This window comes from Strigops habroptila, chromosome Z, assembly GCF_004027225.2.
Source record: "Strigops habroptila isolate Jane chromosome Z, bStrHab1.2.pri, whole genome shotgun sequence".
Classification (NCBI taxonomy): domain Eukaryota; kingdom Metazoa; phylum Chordata; class Aves; order Psittaciformes; family Psittacidae; genus Strigops; species Strigops habroptila.
Window position 1 is genome coordinate 59,263,966 of NC_044302.2, and position 18,230 is coordinate 59,282,195.

At 40.1% G+C, this 18,230-nt stretch overlaps 1 long non-coding RNA gene across 1 annotated transcript; it reads left to right on the plus strand.

The window, feature by feature from the left end:
• Window positions 1-8,622: 8,622 nt before the first annotated feature.
• LOC115601335 lies at window positions 8,623-12,320 on the plus strand. Its single transcript, XR_003989309.1, has 2 exons — window positions 8,623-8,822; window positions 10,913-12,320. It is a non-coding gene; the product is annotated as an uncharacterized LOC115601335 (long non-coding RNA).
• The last annotated feature ends 5,910 nt before the right edge of the window (window positions 12,321-18,230 follow it).

Below are 18,230 nucleotides of genomic sequence, written 5' to 3' on the forward strand. Positions count from 1 at the left end.
TAAAGACTGGTTTATTTTGGAAGCAGCCTCCTACTTCTTTAACTCCCTACTGATTACTGAGGTTTAATTTTCAGTATCAGAAGTTGTTTTATGTTTCTGGTTGTATGGTAAATAGCAAGACTGGGGGTTTTGAAGCCCAGGCTTAGATTCAAAGAGGTCACAGTGGCTCCCTCTGTATGAGAAACATAAGATTTCTAGCATTCCTGGAGGAGACTCTCTAGTCCAGAGCAAGCATCCTTCAGCACAAATGTTTGACAACAGCTATTAGAACATCTTTAAAGCTCTGAATGCCTCATTCAGCATGGGACTTTAAACCTGGAATCCTCCAGCAATGGCTGGGCCACAGATTTTTTCAACAGTGCAAGAATAGTTTCTGCTATACTGTCAGCCCTGCAAACTCAAGCAGGGTGCTGGAGAGCCCGCCTTATCACTATCAGTCATAAAAACTAAGTAATTGGGAATTAGATAATTGAAGTGCTGATAAATATTGAGAGAGAATGAAATCTGTCTGGTTCGTCTCACAGCTGTGATGACATGGCTGTGATGATGGGGTTAAGCATGTGTGTGCATGTGTGTGTATGTATATTCAGAAAACAACAGGGCTAACATGCTACTTAGAAACTTCAAGCAGAAGTAAATGCATTTGTGAGAGTTATTTCTCTCTTTGCAACTCAGATTAGCATTTAAAAGTGCTTGCACGAATCACCTTCACAGATCTGCTTGACCCGTCTATTCTGTATCTCAAACAAATCTCTTACCTGACTTTGAAAAAAGTAAACCATATCTCACAGAGGCACAGAGCCTGAGCAGGAAATTTCATTCTCTTTTCATTCTCTTGAGGAATATCTATCAAGAGCTATGGAAATGGTGTGGGAGTCCAAATCTTTCCCTACAAATAATAAATGAGACATTCTTGTGTCAACAGTGGAGATCTTTCTCTCTTTCTGTCTCTCAGGCATGCCTTTGCCAGTGTGTGCTCAGGAAAGTCTGCATGACAGTTGTTAGTACTAGGAAGAAAACTGAGAGCACTGTCTGTAGTCCTGGGTGGATGAAGCATCCTGAAAGATGCTTTACTTCAGGCCAGGCCCTGTTTAGCCTGGGCATTAGTTTCTGAGTTCAGTGCAAGGAACATTTTTCAGTATGGAACTAGGATTTTCCAGACATCAAAGCCCATTTTCACAAGCTAAAAACCTTTTTATTTTTAATCACTGCTACTCTCTGCTTTCTCACTCCATAAAACACACATTTTCTATCAGCAGCAAATGAGATCACTTTGAATATGCTGTTATTTCTAGTTTTAATGATGTCTTTGTACTTTGATAGTTGTGGATAATACGTTCAGCATGATCCTGTGCCACAAATTATCATCAAAACAGATTTCTCTCTGGAGAGTTTTTCGATTGGCTGTAACACCAGACATTTTTTTTCTCAAGAGTAATAAGAAGATTCATTAAGGACAGGGCTAGAAGGGAGAGAGAAGTTCCTGAATTTTCAGTGCAGGGAGACTACTAAAGTATCTGGAGCAGGGTTCTCTTATTACTGATGAAGGTGGAAAAGAATTACCATTCTGTCTGACTCCAAAAGTACTTCCATTACTGTTCCTGAGCCTGTATACACTTTTGTGGCCTTGTACATCTCCTGTTACCTGCCTCAAGAGCAGTCTAGACAGACTCTATAACTGCATCTATGCTATGAAATTCAAGCGGAACATTCCTAGCTACTGGGCGGATGCTTGTGGTCAGAGTGTTAGAGCCTTCCTTGCCGTAGATTTGGCCCACTCCAACTAGCATTTTCCCCCAAGCTGTTCCTGGACACAGCTTGCAGCTCAAAAGGTCCAGGGACCATTTCCAGCAAACTGTTCATACACACTTGACTGTCACAGATGCCACTGGGCATGTAGAATTTAGCTGGGATTGATAACATCCACAGACAGTCTCAATGTAACTAAGTGCCACAGTGTACTCTATTAGCAATACTGGCTGTGGTGTCTGAAAGTTGAGGACCTTTCCTTCACTTCTCCCATCTGTATGTGAAGAAGTAACAACATCATGACTGCTGTTATGTGTAATCATGATAACTTTATCTGCCATGATGGGTCCCTGATACTCCTTTTTCCCTTGTTCAAATGCACAAACCAGGGGTAAACTTCCAAGGAAGATGAGTTAGTTTTGTCTGAGCTGGCAGCATTGCCCTGTTGCTTGCCTGTTCACTGAGCGTTTCCAAGCATAAACAGCACGTTCAGATGCAGGCTCCACAATGTACTTGTGCATTTGGAGTTATTCCAACCTACCTTTTCTGGCATTGTGATACAGAAGCAAGAAAGGACAACCGTATCATTGCATGAGAGTATCAACTATCGCAAGCCTATAGGGTCAGCTGAATATCCAACACTGATCAGATTTATGAAGGGCTGAACACCCAGTATGTCCTCTTTTATATAAATGCCTACCAGTGGACTTTAAGCCCTTTTAAAAATCAGGCGATATGTTTGGGTCCTCAGTCATGGGCTTTATGCATCTGTTTTTGAAAATCTTGGCTTTACTGGGTGTGGTTTGTTTATCTGGGATTACAGCCTGGAGAAGGTCTGTAATAGTGCTGCTCATGCCAATGAGTGATTAATAAAAGGCTGATAAATTCCTTACAAAGACCTGTTCCCTGTAGAAGGGTGAGTATCTTCATAGGCATGATAGTACACTGAGAGTCTTTTCGGTAGAGACAACTGCCTTCTTTATCTATCCTTTTCTTCCCCAAAATCTTGAGGACTTCATACTGCTCTATTTCACCTCATGTTAGTGTGGTGATAACTTTCAAGTTCTTCCTGCTCTTGGTGAAATTTCCTAATTTTGGGATGGACGGGAGATAAGCACTGACGTGTTACCTGCATCTCTGTTTTAGCTCACGCTGTAGAGTCTTAGTGCATAGAGTTAACCAGTGTCCCCATCAAAATGTTTTCTCTCCAAAATCTTCTCACCTACACAAGATTCTCCACTGGTGAATCTCAGAGATGACTGAGACTGGTAAAAAACATTTGTCAATAAAGCCTTTTAAAGGAAATCATCACCTTAACTACAGAAGAACCAGTGCCTCCTTATACCAATTACAAGGTTTTCAGTGTCAAATTTCCATGAAGATTTCAAATAAGAGATACAAAGCTTTTTCACAGAGACATCTTCTGTGTTCTCAAAAAAACCTTAAACAATGAGAACCTTTGAAATGGATTGGTATTCATTGAAATGAATTTCTTCCCCAGAGAGAAAGGCCAATCAGCTAAAGGGAATTCTTTGTCTCTGTGCAGAAATCAAGGTAGTAAAATCTGATTTGCTTTGCAAGAATGTTGGTGGCATATAACTCTGATGTGCCCTTAGCTGTTCCTGTGGGTATTTTTTCTCTTATTTTGTGAGTAAAGTTTTTCAACTGGCATGTTGGTTTTCTCCTTCCTCTATTGAAAATAATCTTAAGAGATATGGAAACTGCAGTATGAATTCTTCTTCAGTTTCACACAACTGGATTGAATATTTTTTAGTATGGTTTTGGTCTTTGTTCTGCTTTCTTTTCTATTAAAACTCAATGTTAAACAGCTGTTCAACTTGCATGAGTGGCGCTTCTACTTCAAGATACTTAACCTGTGTTTAGTTATTCCTAGGGAAGGAAGACATTCTTTCATGAAATCTGTAGGAACAGACCTGTACCATTTTTTGATGTAAGACAATTTATACAAGCTGTGCATTTGCTAGAGTGGGAAAGGTCTTGTTATGTTGTCTGGCCCCGTGACTTGGTTTTGGGTTTTTCAGCAGTCTGAGCTCATTACTTTTTTAATGGTGGGGCTGGTACTTTTTTGAGGCATTTCTTCATACAGTGTTTTGGATGTTTTTTCTTGACTGAAATTTCTGATTTCTTCCTCCACTGATTTTTGGCTCTGATAGCACAGGGTTGGTTTTTTGGTTTTTTTTTTTTTTTTTTTTTCCCCCCTGTCTCCTGTTTTAGGTTTCTCTGTGTTTCTTCAAAATTCCAGCTTCCCATTTGCTATGCTTTAATATTTTTGTTTCACTCCCTCTGTGTGCAGCTTTGTGGGTTTTGTTGGTTTTATTTACTTTATTTACTTATTCTAGAAAATGTTTAAGCTGTTAGCTATCTTTTGTCCGTTTTGCAGATGGTCAGTGGTAGTGACTCTGAAAGTTATTTTTGAGTTACAACATGCCCTGAAAACCCAGCTATTTTAAGCATGCTCATTTCCCTTTAAATGGAGCATCTTTCACTGGCTATTTATATTGTTTACTTTATATTTGCATTCACAAACTCACTTTAAAAAAAAAAAAATAAAAAAAATCAGTGGTTCATCCTGCAAGTCATGCTAGAAACATTTGAGTCTTATCACAAAAGCTGTGTTTAATTACTTCATATTTTTTGTTGAAAACATAGGTTCTTACTTTTTTGTGTGTTGCAGTAGGGAGTAGGCTAAATGACAGACAAATGACACACGGTTCATAGGACACAGTCTTCTTTTGTGTTCCTTCTGGACTGATAATCCATCATGGGTATTATTTAATTACTTCTCTGCAAAGATGTAAGTGGCTCCACTGCCTGAAATGCAGACTTTGGAGTACTGTGTTTCTGATGAAAGACATTTTGGAGCCAATTTGACCTGTTTGGAACATTGAGTGGTGATGGGGGTGTGTTAATTGGAAAAAATCATACAGTATGTTCTGTGAAGAGTCTTTTCTTTCCACATGACCTGCTCATCTATAAATAAGAAGATTAAATAAATTACAGGGAAGTGAATCTTTGTGATCTGTAGGATTAAAAGAAGATTTGCCATTGGCTTTAAAGAGAACTAAGTGCTTTCAATGTCTTACCTTTAAAATTATTTTTGCCAATGTTTGCATAGCTGGACAATGGTCAATATGCTACAAATCTCTGACAGCAGAGATTGACCCAAATTCTTTTTGTGAGCGGAAGTTCACAGCTTTCATTTTGCTTTATTAGCAGAGAAGCTAGGTTCTGTTCTCTGAATTAAAGATATCAAGATCTGGAAAAACTTCTGAAATGTATGTAATTTTGGAGAAGATGTTTTAGAAAGCTACATGGGAAACCATTATAAACTATTAAGAAAAATGGTGATTCAGAGATGTCTGTTTGTTGTGGCATAACCCAGAACTATTTGAGACACCACGGCTCCAGTGAGTAGGTTTTCTGCGAACTTGTGTACTGTTTAGTGGCTGGTGACTCTGCTTGGCTTGTGTGTTACTTCATTTTTAACCTCTGCACAACACTGGCAAAAGGAACGGTTAGTGTGCATTAATCATTCCCTGACAGTGAGAAGGCAATCTGGACATTTGGAAATGACACAGTAAATTCTTGACCCTCACAGCAAAGCTCCCAGGGACTTTAGTGAGACCATGGCCATGCAGGTGGGTCAACTCCTGTATTATAGGGCAGTATCTTGGTGTAGATTCAATATCTAAAGCACCCAAGATGACTGTCATTTTGCTGTGACTGTCAGTATCTGCTCAGTGGTCACTACCCAAGCCCTAGTTCCAGAAAGCAAGTTCTTCTTCCTGCTCTGGCTCTTTTTACACAGTACAGGTGCTACATCATTTAAGCTTCTCCCTGTTCTCTTTTTTCTAATGAAATACTGTCTTCTGGAGCACAAGGAAGCTCCAGATGAGCAGTAGAATCTTCCTTGTTCTGCATGTGTGGCCTGAGAAGCACCTAGCACTGAGACCATGCTCCAGAATGGGAATTAGCATTCAGTCAGTTTGCTGCAGACTGCTCATTACTTTATCAGTGTGACTTTGTGTTAGCAAGGGTCTACGCTCCTGACACATCAACCCCATGTGTGCAGGGGCCCAGCAGCCATATGTTCTTCCAGCTAAGCCACTGAAGAGCCCTGGTGAAGTGGAGCTTTGCTGAGCACACAGGCAGCTTCTATTGTGGCGGGGAGGACAGGAAGCTCTGGCCCAGAAGACGGAATATTCCATCTGCTTGGCTCTCTATTCCTTGAAATATCACACCTGATACTTCCCTCTCTCATACCTTATTCGCGGGTTACACCATTACTGTTCAGAAGGCTAGAGTCAGCAGACTTTGTTTTCATGTGATGTTTACATGCTTTTCTTATCATCTTGGGTATTACTTCACTTCCTTATCTTGGATGTGCTTGGTACATAAAGGTATCTGACTCCCTTCTTCTTCCCTCCTCCTGTCTTCCTTTGTAGGTAGCTGCAGTTGTAATTTCTACGTTTTCTTTCCACAAGATAGTCTTCTTATTGAATCTCTTCTCTTTTTTTTTCAGTCCCATTCTAGTTTGTACAGATTTCTGCTTGCCTGGAAAGTTATTCCTAAACTCTCAGTTGTCCCTACAGGTAGCTTGGGTCTTGGCCTATATAACCATCCCTGATGTATATATAACCGACATCTATATCTGACCTAATTATTCATAGGATTATATAATAGAGGAATTAGGAGGAAGAGAGGGAAGGTCATAGTCCCCCATCTAGATTTCCAATAATCTCTGACTGTTTGTTGCCATGTATTCCTACTTGTCTAATCTTAAATGTCACTTTCATGTGGTCAGTATATAACCCAATTTGATTACTTTCACTATTTGGAAAGTTGGTAATCTTTTTCCCTGATAAGAAGCTCGACTTTTCCTTTCTCACTTTTTACCTATGTTTGCATTCTCCAAAATAAGGTTTCTATGATTGCACTTAAACTCTTCCAATTTTTTGTAGGTGGTTGTATGTCCTGTTGTCCTTTTTATCTCTTAGTCGAGACATTCATATTTCATTCTTTTACTTCTTCCTTATATGTCGATCCTTTCATCCCAGATCGTTGCTGTAGTCTTTTATGATGTCCTTGTAACTTGTAAATTATTTCTGGTCTGTGGAAAGTTTGCTGTACTGGAGATATAAACCAACCCTTCAACTTGTGTAGATAGTATCACTAGACTGAAAGACCAGTGTCAATTTAAAAGGTCTATATGTTTTTAGTAACTGAAAATAGTGACTTATATTCATTTAATGGCAAAATTTCCCTGAGTTAATTTGGATTTTCATGTCTATAAAGGAAGCTCAATTTGCCTCTAGTGTTGGATGTTACATATATTACAGGGCCAGAAGAGTCTGCTCTGATCCTTCTGAAAATCCCCTCATTTAATATGTCCAAGGATCACACTTGTTGACCACAGTGTTGAATTGGAAAGCCACATTCACTTGATTAGCCATCAGGAACTCAAATCTTTTTCAGCTGCTGCTTCCAGACTAGACTCCCCTCCTGTCTGTATGGTCTTTGCCTCATTTTATTCCTACATGGATGAGCCTGCAGGGCATACAATTAAGCATTGTCTTTTCCATGTACTTCCCAAGTGATCCAAATTCAGTGGCAACTTGATCTTGTCATTATTTTGTGTTAGACCAAATTTTATTTCTGTGCCATATATTACTGCTAGGCTTCCTTATATTTTTCCCCCAGTAATGTTAATAGTTTGTGGAAAAAAAAAAAACCAAACCCCAAACCAAACCCAAAACTATTGCAAAAACCTCACCCCCAATTACACTGTCATTTTATTAAATGCTTCCTAGTTTGGCTGTTCCTTCATAAGTGTAGTATAAATTGGGCATCAGCTTTGTGCCAGCAATGTAGTATGTCCTGGAGGTTGTCAGGTGCGAGTGCCTCCCTTTTGTTTGTAATCAGGTACTAGGAATCACGAGACCTGTACATTCTAGCTGCTGCCTCTCACCACTGCTCCACCTTGCTGTCCTGGCGCAGCACTCACTGACGTTTCTCTAACTACCCAAGACACCCATTAATTTGTCCTCTCTTATGGCATTTAGTTTTCATCCAGTCCTCCAGAATTTCCACTGTACTCTAAAAAAACATCTCAATACATAAGCATGAACTCTTAATCAAAACCTTTTTTACAGTTTTTGGATGCAAGTTTTCCATACCTGTTTTTGGGGTTTTATTTAAAAAATGACTTGTTTTAGTAGCTGTTCAAACATCCCCCCCATCTATTTTTGGGTGAAGTGGAAAGTATTTCCTTGTGACAGGAGAGAAATCTGTCTCTTGCTTTTTCTTAACTATAATATGAAGCTATACTGCATATTTCTGGGGTTTGATTGTTACTAACAATCACTGAATTTTTGTCTAGGTGTGGAATGCCTCTGTTACTGGGATTCCTTCCACTCTTAGCATTCTTAGAAATCTCCTTACTGTGTTGATCTCTCCCTGCCACTGATTTATATTCTGTCCTATTGTCATGCAAGGATATTTCTATAAATCTGGCTTGTAATTTAGTTTCCTCCCTATCAAGTTGCTTCTTAATTACTGTAGAATTTGTGCACTTTATTTTAAACATGAAGAAGGAAGAATTTTTTTTTAGGTAAAATTCTTTAATGCTGTTTTTCTTAACCTTCTAACTGAAGGTTCCTTTCTCTGTCAGCTTCCTCTGCCCACAAAGAACAATTGTGACAACATGTGTTTGGGTAGAGTAAGCTTATTAGTCTCCAACCACATTTTATTATTTTATTTTATTTTATTTTATTTTATTTTATTTTATTTTATTTTATTTTATTTTTTTGTTGTGGTTTCTTTCCTTCTAGTTCTCTTTCTGGTACACTTGAACATCAGATAACAAACAGAACACTGAGATCACTCCTGGGTTTTATGCTTTTTTTATTCCTTGTTTGAGGTTCATTATTTCTCCTAGGTTTTTGTCAGCATGAGCATCAGTAAGAAGACAGGCACAGCAGGAAGCCGGAGTTGTGCCGTAGGGATTATGCTCCAGGGGACACTGCATGCTGTTTTCTGATATAATTAATCAGGTGAAATGCACAGAGCTTTGTAGTCTGAAGAAATCCATTTTGAAAGGGAGTCTGTTTGGTTACAACTGAGTTAGTTAGGAAGACGAGGATTTCTCCCTTCCCCCACAGACCGAGATTTCAACAATTAAAGGACAAGGGGGAAATACTTCTAAGTAATACTAAGGTGGAAAGTGGGAAAGGTAGGCAGCCTCAGCAGTCAGGCCATGAGTTGTGTGCCATAGATCTGTGAGTGGAATGCTGCAGGGCTTTTGTAGCCTGAGGCGAATGCAGGCTGTGAATGGCCCTGGGCAGAGCTCTGGAGCTGGAGAACTTGGCTTTTGGAGGGCTGTGTTATCACCCCAAAACACCGCAGTACCCAGAAACTTGCTGGGCAAATTTGGCCATGGTAAGCCATGGCTGGAGTGTTCCAGGAGGAGCGGTGCATCGGTCCTGCTCCATGCAAGACAGCCCCAGCATTGGGTTTAGGTTGGTTGGTCGGTTGGTTTTTGAAGGTGAAGGTAATGAAAAAAACAAACTGTAGTGCTGTGATGGCACAAGGCTTGCAAACCCCACATTGTGGAAGTGGTGGCTGCACCACCTGTAGATTAGGATTTCATTTAGAGGGTTTTCAGGTAGTTAGCCAATATAGTCTAGTGACACTTCACAGTGCTTGAGTAATTATAAGGAGAAATCAAAACACTGGGAAGTCCTGTTGGGAGGTAGGGCCTGAAGAGGCCCAGTAAGAGATGCAAACCTGCCTGACCCTGGTGATCTTTCTGGTATGCTGGTCTTGGAGGGTCACTGTATAAAGAGAGCCCATGCTGAGGTCAGGATATGCTATCATTTACCTGGGAAGTGCCCCTGGTATTTCAATTCCCAGTGCCACTGAACAACAGTGTAGACTATCCTGAGAGCCATTCACTGGAAAGGTTTGTTATTAAACACAGGTTAATTGCATCTTTATTTGAAGGAGTGGAATAGAGGCACTTCCAGGAGTCAAGAACTGCTCAACAAGAAGGATTAGTAGTGTCCTCTCCTTATTTGGTTTGGCATATGTGGAAGTAAAAAATAAAAATTCTTGGATGTGGCCCACTTTAATTTTAGGTAAGGGGAAGCTCTATATTCTTCTAACCTGACTATTTTAATTGTATTATGAACATATCCCTGCAAGTTTGGCCACTTTATGACCAGACCAACTTCACTGTAAAATATGTCATCTATTTAATTTCGTTTTTTAAAGGGAGAAATATGGAAATGAACAGCTTTGCTTTCTCTAGCTCTCTAAAGTACAAAACCATTTTTATTCTAAATTTGTAAAAAGAATTCTTTCTCTCACGTGGGACCCTCTCTGCCAAACCAGGCACCTCAGCACTGTTAAGGGCATAAACCTTTCCAAATGCTTGTAGGTAGCCTGAAATGAGGTCATGTGGGTTCCATGTCTTTTAATATACAATATTGTAGGAAGGACACTGGTGGGAAAGAAAAAGCTATTTTTATGTTTTGAGATGAAATGCCGTTACACATACACTAATAGAAGTGGAAGGGGACAATGAGAAAATACAAATGATTAATAGTTTTTAATGAATATTTACAACATGTGTTTTAGCAGGACTGTACAAATGTGAACAAGTTCCTTTTCCACCTGCAAAGAAATTGTCTGGTTTTATGTTTAATACCTATGGGTAGGTAGTACAGGAAATTTTTACTACTCATGTGAATCCTAATACATGGAAGTATTTTCATTGCTGTATTTATTTGGAAACTCTGTGATTTTGCTGGGAGAAAAAAAGAGAAGGAATTATTGGGCAGACTCAGGTAGCACTCACATAGTTATTCCTAACAGGGCTAAAACTTTTTAGATCCCTGTTCCTAAAGAAATTAACTGATCTTGTTGGGTTCTGTTTGGTTTTCTTGTGTTTTTGTTTGTTTATTAATAGGGGACTGGGAGGTGTATTGCATGTAAACCATCAATGCAAATAGCTCTTCAGCAAACTTTTCCATTAGTTTGACAAAATGTTCATGGTGTTGTAGCAGTATGATTTTTAAAAGATTGAATTTCGTTCAGTAATTAATATGGAACGTTGGTCCTTTCTTATCTTTGTCTTTTAAAGTTCTCATAAATAAGAAGGCATCCACTGAGTGTGAAGAGATGTTCTTTGTCAGACTTACATGTCAACTCCCGGGCTTTTTGTGCAAAGAGAATCTTGGCTTTCAGTGATACCTGCTAAATATTTCCTAAAGTGAAGCAGCTATCAATACTCTACAAAGTGAGACATTTCAGCTGGGAACAGTGGTCCACCAATACAGACTGAAAACCTGAAGAATCTGTGCATTTCATAGTGAACTGCTGGGTAACACATCACCCAATGCAATCTTCACTGGCTATGTAGTACTGCTGGAAAAAAAAAAATAAACCCACAATTTTTTTCACACGGCTATGAGCAGGAAACTGTGTCTGGAAAACCAACGGAGATGTCTGTACTGTTTGGTCCGGCAGAGCTTGGATCTGGTCTTCAGCAGCTGTTGATGTCAGCTAATAGCTTGCACACAAGGAAGACAACTGTGCCTACAGGATTCGCCATGTAGTTTGTTTCAAGTGCAAACAGGAGGACAGGAGGACATTGGTAAAGCAAGTAATACATCAAGATATACAAATATCAAGACTGGCGTTAAGTGTCCCCAAGTCTCAATAGCTGCATTTGTGCTTATTTGACATTGATATAAAAGACAACGTACAGTCAGACCTGAGAATACAGACTTGGACAATTTTATTGGACAAGTCAATTCATTTTGAGAAGTCATTAGTCATTGGGCCTAAGTCATGCTGAAGGCTTCATGTTTTAAATATGAATAAATACACAGTAGTCTCTGAATGTTCTAGATAGCACTTGGAAGGGAGAATTAGTATGGACATTCTGTATGGGAAATAGAACACATAATTATTTAAGTTAGGTAGAAACAATGTTGTGGGTGGCTTCAGTTTTGCAGAAGTGTCACACCTGGGGTTTTGTATTTAATTTTATTTCATAAGGCAGCTCCTCAGCTAGTGGAGATCAGAAGTATTCCACTGTGATCAGTAGAAAGATCACAGATCTCACCAGCTTGAACACTTGTTCAAGAGATAGTTTGGCCTGTCGCTGTTGAAAACTGACATGGATGAATACATTTTCCAAAAGTGGCTTTTATTTGCACAAGCGAGAGATGTGTGTTTTGAGTTGTTCTTACCAATTATAGGCCTAAGGTGTAAAACCCTAGGTCACTGGTTCTGATTTTAAACTTTTGATTCATAAGGAAAAAACAGCTCTCTGAGGATATACTAACATATGGAGACCAATTATTTGCTCTCATTTTAGCTCTACAGGCTATTAGAAAGTAAAATAACACACCATACTCTGGTTTCAAGGCATGCAAAATAAAACACGTGCCCAGTACTGTATACACAGAGTGAAGAAAATGTTTCAGGAGAAAGGCAGCACTTTAGTATTTGACATTGGTAAATAAACATTGTGGTAACTTTGACCAAGAAAGACTGTGATTTTTCATTCACATGTGACGAATATTATTCTTTTATGCCACTGTTTCACTAACACTACACCACGTATGATATTCCAGGATAATCAGTCCGCAAGTCATGTTTTAAGAGAGATGAAAGAAAGGCAGTATGTCAGTGTAAATACCCGCGCTTGTAAGTGAACCACATGCTTTATGTGCAGTGGCTGTTTCTGGGGTGCAAGGCCAGCAGCTCTCGCTGTGAGCAGAGGATTCTACATGCTGGAGACCTTGGAGGCAAAATTGCCATCTCCTAGAGTTGCTGCTAGTGTCTGAGAGGACGGCTGAGGCAGGTGGATTGTGCTAAGCTGAAAGGAGACTTTCCTCCTTCATTCCTGCAAACTTCTTTGCCCTCACCTTCATCTGGGCATGGGGAAACTTAGAGGTCAGGCTGCGAGATTTTCCAATAACTAGACAGGCCTGCAGTCAGGGTGCATCAGTAGTCTATGTCAACGTCCATGAGCTGGGATTGGAAGTAGGATGGATAACCAAAGATCCCAACCATCAGGAAGCTGCAGGAACATGTGTCTGTGTTGCCACATCACTCTAATAGGCACAAAACTGAGTTGTAGTGTCCAAACAAGCTGCTCTTACCCCTGTAGCTCGCTTTCATGTGCAGAGATTTAACTCCTTCAGCAGGATTTCAAGGAGCTTTATCATGAAGTGCAGCTCTAATGCTAGACCAGGGTCAACCACCCCTCCCACGCTCCCTGCTCACTTGTCCAAGGTCTTGCAATGAGACAATGTGGCTGCTGGCAGCTCTAGTGCCTGGGGAGGAAAGATTTGGGGCTTCAACTTTGAATGCCCAGCACTATCATTTGTAAGGACCCTATTCTCCCCCTTGCTTGGAGCCAACCAGCTTGCTCTATACAGAGAAAATGTTATTGTATTTTTTAATGAAAAAATCTTTGCTGACCAAACAGGTTTGCTTGTGTTCTGCTAGCTCTAGTAATACTGCTGTGTGGAAAGCAATCAGCCCTGGAGTTTTAATAATACGTGGAGCTGCAGCTTTGCTTTGCAAGTGGATGGGATTGTAATAGTGTCTGCTGAAACTATTCCTGCCAAAATAAACACCAAGAAAGATTTCTTTTCCATGTACCAAAGTCTCACTTCAGCATTTGCCAGGGAACACATTTTACTTTTCCTGTCTTTTCTTCTGCCTGTGCCGGACAAAGAAGGCACTGCAGATAGGTAACTGTCAGTCAGCATCTTGGTACTGGAGGACTGCCTGACAAGCTGTGGGCTGCAATCATTTGTGCAGTTTTCTCTGTGTGTTTGGGAAGGGCTTTACTCTTTTGTTTCAGCATTTTAATAAGAGCTCAGGGCTGGGGCCTGCATTTTTCTATAGTAAGCTCACAAAGTTGGATTCCCCTTGGACTTGCAAACCTTGGCAACATTCATATTTTACGTGAGCGACTCTGAGCAGCTGATTCTTCTGATGTTGATTTTTCTTGATTTGAAATAATTCTTATTTCCCTCTGAGGAAACCTTGCCTGTTAATGACTGCTAGCTGTAACATGCCGGCAAGTATCCTCAGGTCTTCTCCCATGGCTCTGTCTCACCTCATCCATCACCCCCAGACATGAGGTCAGAGGTTGCCATGAAGTGGGGGGAAAAAATCGTGCTTTTGAGGAATCGAATTGTTTTGCTTAAGAACTTTGTCCTGAGGTTAGGTATTGAGGCCTCCTTGGCTATAGTGGTCTTCTCTCCTGTAGGAATGGAGACCCAAAATTTGCTAGTGGTGAGGTCATAGCTTTGGGCATACTGATATCAAAACCACATGCTACTACACTGATTGATGATAATTAGGAGATGCTCTGTGAAGTTGTGCCACTGTATTTATCCTTGTGTCTTTCTGTCTGAATTTGTGTCTGTAGTTACAAATGTCTGTGAAAGTGAGATGAAAAACCCGGATCCAGATCTGTCTCTTTCAGCTGCATGGGTTTGCCCCTCCAAAGCTGCACTGAGAGCCTGGTTTCAAGCCCAGGATGAATCCAAGAGGATTCCCCCACTCAAGACAGGGGAGTAGCTTGGAGGAGCAGTGAACTAATGGTAGGTTTCAGGGTTACAGGGTTTCAGGGTTGCAGATGGATGAGACAGAGTTTTCCCATAAGTTGAAGCAGGCTCAGGCTGTTTTAGAGATTCACACATGGTTAGAGGCGGCAGTAGGCAACATCTAGGATGGCATGAAAAAACTCGAGAGTTGTGACATTTGCATTTCAGTGTTATAGAGCAAAGGATTTTGATTACTTTTGACTAAAGCTGGCCTATTTTGACTAGGCTGGCTGGCCTTCTCAACTTCTGGGTTGTTGTCAGCATATTTGGTTGTTTCATTTATTAGTCATTCCCATAAAATGCTGTCATCCATGCAGATGGGTAAGTACAGCATAGATGTAGGCCATGTTCTCTGATTTCCTCCAGATTCTTTAACTTATCAAGAATAAGAAATTCCTTTATTTACTTTTCAATTATAAATACCATAAAATTTCAGAATGCTTTACTGAGTGGCAAACTTAAAGTACCATTCTCATTTGACTGTGAAATTTGTAGCTGAAACTTACTTTCAAGCCCACCAGCCCTATGTTTCAAGAAATTTACTGCCAGGAAAAGCTCTCAGTCTTTCTAGGAGATGAAGCTCAGACAGAGTATCTTGCATCCATGCATAACGCCAGGTTGTTCTGGATACCAGCCAGCAACCTTTGCCTGAGTAGCCATTGCTCCTAAGGTGATGGTCACTTCTCTTCAATTGGGCTTGCCAATGATGAACTTGGTGACTATCCAGTATTATTAGAGCCTTCTTAGAACATAAGGGACTCTTGTGTCTGCTCCAAGTCTTTGATAAGAATTCAAATGTTCAAATTTACCGTTTTTTCCATTTACCTAAATGGAAAAAGACACTTGTGATGCCTGATGGGATAGGAGAAATCCTGCCATGATCTGGTACTATTTAATCTGACTGTGAAGATTAGTTCTGCATTCCCACTTCTGCCTTCTCTTATCTCTTTTTTTCTCTGTGTGCTATGGTAATTATTTTTCCTTCTCCTTTATTTTTATCATGCAGGTAGATGAAATGCTTTTTAATCTTTGCTGAGCAGCTGGTGTCCAACATAGGTACATATTTATATTTAATATTATCTGTTTTCACCGAAATGCTAGAAGACAACCTGAATAAAACTAAACGTTGACATCTAAACATCAACTAAACATCAAACTTTTGACTTCCTGTAGTCTGCTCTCACATCAAGAGGTGCTTTCTTTTGTCATAAGTCATGCTGCTCTCTCCAATGGCTCAGTGCTTCATTTATGAAAATTCACAATGTTCAAAAGTGTTACAAAGGAAATATCACGTCAATAGCTAGGTGCAATGCAGCAAACACTTGGAAGTTAAGCATGTACTAGCAGATGAGGTATGCAGGTGCTGAACACTCAGCAGATGGTGGTGGCCAAGTTCTGGTTCCACTGAAGTTTCTGTTATGTTCACTAAAATTTGAACTTGACACAAACAGTCTTTTAAGTTTTCAAAGCAATTGAAGGTTTTCTCAAGGTGAAATGCAGGCAATAAAGAGTAGAGACTGATAATATTTAAACAAACTGTCAAGTTGAAGGATTTTTTTATCCATAATTGTTTGTTGTTGTTTTGGGTGGGTTTTGTTTTGGTTTTTTTTAATAAGCTGGGTAATTTTATTCTTCCTTTGAATAGAGGGGCCTGGAGGAGGTGAAGAATATTTATTAGGTTTCCCATAGATAACCAATTGAACAAACATCTTTAAAAGAAAGAAATCCCTCAGGATATGAGGTTAAAATTACAATACATTATTTTTGCTGACCCAAATTACCTCTTTAATTAGCTCTTTAATAGGGCTTCTTCTTGAAAGAGAAGTTTGGAGAAGCTCTGTTATTGGAAATCTCGTGACTGTATGAGGACAGTGCTGGAGTATTGCCATGGTACTTTGACACATTATCATCCTAGTAAATGATCCAAGTGTTGAAATTCAGTGTGGAGTGATGGGTTTTGCAAAACTTTGCCATGTGTTTCAGCCCTCCTGGCAAGCAAAGCATTATCTGATGGTATGTCGCTTGGAGAGGAATGGAAGGAGACAAGGGAAAAGAGAATGTGGGCTTTGTATGAGCTATGGTATTTGAACTAAAGCTGTAGCTGAATAAAAGCTTGCCTGTAAGTTTACAAACATACAATTAAGACCCTTTCTGTTGTCTAAATCCTTTTTCTTGCGTTATAATTTTATGGTAAAACACATCACTGTTGTTTTTGGACTTTCATAATAACTCTAGTAGCCACAGAGAGAACTAAATGCTGTTTGTTTATTTACTTTTGAAACAAATTATGCCACTCTGCAAACTTCACTGTGTAATTTGCACTGGCTTTGCAGTTTACAAGAATGCACACACTGGTTTGAGTACTCCCCTCTCCCTGGCATTAGAAGATGAAATAGCAGAATTGCCATGTGAGTGGCTATGATTTTAGTGCAACAGTTGCAGCTCATTATATCTCCCAAAGTCAGAAATAATTTGTCACAACAGAGTCCTCCATTTGAATCTGCAGTCTGTGCCTATAATGAATAAAACATGGCTGTCAGAATTAAAAGGGGTAGAGTTACGGTAACACACTCTGAGTACTGTTGAGTATGATTCAATAAAATTATGGATTTTTTCCCATTTATCACCAGTGGTTAATTTTGTTTAACAAATACAGTAGTCAGTTTTTGGTTACACTGGTTGCCTACTCAGAGCAGATGGCCTTTGAAATGTACCCCGTGACATTTTCATTTGGTTTCTGTGAGTTTGCATTCTGGCTTTATATATATTTTCCCAGTTGCACAGCAGAGATACCATTCAGCAGCATAGTCACAGTTGCCACTGGATATCTGCAGCATTTCTGCTTACATTCGTATTTGCCTCAGCCTCACCCTGCTGAAAAATGTACTCTGTGCCTCCAAATGATGGTGTTTGGAAATTTGGCCAGGGTTTTCTGCAGGGTGAGGCAAAATTCAGAACTGACCCTGAAAACTTGCTGAGTTATCAGTTCATATCAGATGAAAATGACCCATCTTTGCCCTAATTAATTGTTATGTGTGAGATTTAAGACGATACATGCAACCACTTTGTGTTGACCACACCAGTATGATCTCAATTAGGCATGAAGGGAGAAAATCTCATCTGGAACTAAATGGTGTCCATTAAGACCAGCAAAGTGAAGTTTTTACACCAAAGGAAATCCATCTCACAGTAGGTAGATTTCTGCCTCATTCCATAGAGGGGTGCAATGAGTGATGGTGTCCCCTTCCAGCTCCTGGAACAGGGCTGGCTCTGGTCCCTCTGAGGTTCCCAGCTAACCTGGAGAGTAAGGATGTGTAGGAGAAAAGACTCTGTCTACCTCTTACACCTCCAGCCCCCTCATTAACTCATATGAGCAGTGAAGATGTTATGACACAGATCCTGTCCAAGTGCTCCGTGGGTTACAGGGGCAAACCTGGCCTGAGGAGCAGACTGAACCTTCAGAGTCTCAAATATGTCCACGTGCTTTTCTTTCTTCCTGCCTTACTCCTCACTGCTTGGCTACATATGAGGGCTCCTGTGATCCCAGCTTCTGTGCCTCTGTATGGATTCCTGTGCCTCGGAAAAGCCTGTGCAGGGAGCCAAAGCTGAAAATCTTCCTTGGAGATTTGGCTTGCCAGGAGGGACTGTGTAGGATGAATGCTATGTTTTTCATGGAAGTGTTAAACAAGTGAAAAGTAAAGGCATGTAGGAAGAAGAGAAAGCATCCCTCATTTGAAGTATTGCCATTTCCTGGGTTCAGCTGATGCTCAGCAGTGCCTTCTTTCCCATTGACCTCAAGCACTCATACCAGCTGAGGATCTAGCC